This window comes from Coenobita brevimanus, chromosome 65, assembly GCF_032717465.1.
Source record: "Coenobita brevimanus isolate Jiangsu-jjx chromosome 65, ASM3271746v2, whole genome shotgun sequence".
Lineage (NCBI taxonomy): Eukaryota > Metazoa > Arthropoda > Malacostraca > Decapoda > Coenobitidae > Coenobita > Coenobita brevimanus.
Genome location: NC_137018.1, coordinates 35422350 through 35424306, shown reverse-complemented (window position 1 = coordinate 35424306; position 1957 = coordinate 35422350).

The following is a 1957-nucleotide window of genomic DNA, read 5'->3' as shown; positions in this document are numbered from 1 at the left end:
ACCCCTAATACCTCCTCCCTTCCCTTCAACATACAACGCACTGCGTGGAACATCCCAGTGGCCCACCCCACTAAGCCTCTTAGGGTGACCCGTCCATGACCTCATAAAAGCAAGGTGACCTCACCCATCTCCAGTCTGCAGCCGGACACCACAAATCACGTACCACATTCCCTGCCATCCGAGATGACAATCAAGCACATTATTTGGATTTCAGCTGGAGGACGCAAGCAACGCCTCAAAGGCACGACTCAACTCCTCCACCTCCTCCAGCAGACGCACCTACTTTCAACACTCACCATCGTTCATTGCACACACAAGCAGCCAAACCAACCCACACTCCACTGGGCAAATCTACTCTGCCACCTCACGTCCTCCCATCGCACCCCCACCGTCGATGTTTACTATCTCCAGTCACGGGGACGCGACTTCCACCCCCACGACGGTGGTGAAATACCCACCCAGCGGAGCGATCCCTACACCACCACCCTAGAAGGACATGGGGAGGTAGCCCCACCCCAAGAGGAGGGAATGGGGAGACACACCAGCATTCCGTGCCACAGTGGCATATATCCCCTGTGACCTGATGCCCCTCTTCCATGCAGCCGGACCACCAGGAACTACTCGATCGAGTCCATTACCCTCTGATGGAGAGAGCACTTGCCAGAATCGGGGTGGCACTTGCCCTGTGAAAGTTCCAAGTACCCTTGGATGTAGAGTCCACCAGACCTGCTTTCACAAGAGGGAGAGCCGCAGCCAGTGCTCACAATCCTACTATACTCCAGGGGAGCAGCGGTGCGGTACTATCCTCCGAATCTACTGTAGGAGGAGAGTCCACCATATCTCCTTCTGCCACCCACCTCTGGGAGCAGGCGTCTCGGACCGTCACCTCGATGACCTTCGCCTGTGCTCCCCAGGAGGGCGGCGGGCCCCGTGGTAGTATCCACCGGATCTGCCACCTGGGGAGAGACCACCAGTCATCCCCCAGCTGCACTTTCCCCTAACAGTAGGAGAGCAGCAGAGTCCACCGGACCTGCAGCAGAAGACAGAAGGCCCGCTGGGACTTCTCCTCCTGTTGTCCCTGGGATGAGTGGTCCCCTAGCAGTATCCCCCGGACCTGCCAGCCTAAGGGAGTGTCCTCCAGATCCCAGGAGGGAGCCTGGGCAGTGTTCTCCGGACCTGCCAGGCAGAAGAAGTGTCCTGCAGACCTCCTTCTTCCCCCCCGGCATGGAGTTTCGGCAGGGACTATCAGGCCCACCAGGCTGAGGAACAGGCCACCAGTCGTTCCTCCTCCACGACTCCAGAGGCTCCCTACGAGGGCGCCGTCCCTGGCTCAGCTCACCCCTCCTGTGGCCAAGTGAGACACCCCTCCTGCCTCCTATCCCCCACGGAGAGTGGAGACTGCTCCCCAACAAGGCCCCCGTCAGATAGTACCTGGGACGGGACCAACCTGAGGCCAGGCGTCCTATCTCTGCAGCCCAGCCCCCCAGCAGCTGATGGACTCCCCCAGGCCAAGCAGACGCAGTCCATCCCTGACAACCTCCTCCTCCAGGCGAGACCGCAGCCCCAGGACAACAGTGGGCACCCTGCAGCGCAGCCCCTGTTGCCCCTAGCAGCTGACGGACTCCCCAGGGCGAGCGGCCGCAGTCAACCCCTGATGGCCTCCTCCTCCAAGCGAGACACCAGTCCCAGGACAACGAAGGGTGGCCAGCCCGAGGTCCAGACCAGTCCAGATCCATCCCCAGGACTCCCACCTCAGTCAAGGGCAGACGCCGCACTGTGCACCTCCTAGCCCTGTTCGCCCCCAACCCAGAGGGCCACCACACTCCCAGGGCCCCCACCAGGAAAAGGCCGCCCATCAGCTCGACCCAGACCCCTGACCACGCCGTACAAGACTTGTGCCACGAACACACCCCGGACGGCCCTCCTCCCCCACCGGGGCGCCACCTACGGCTACCTG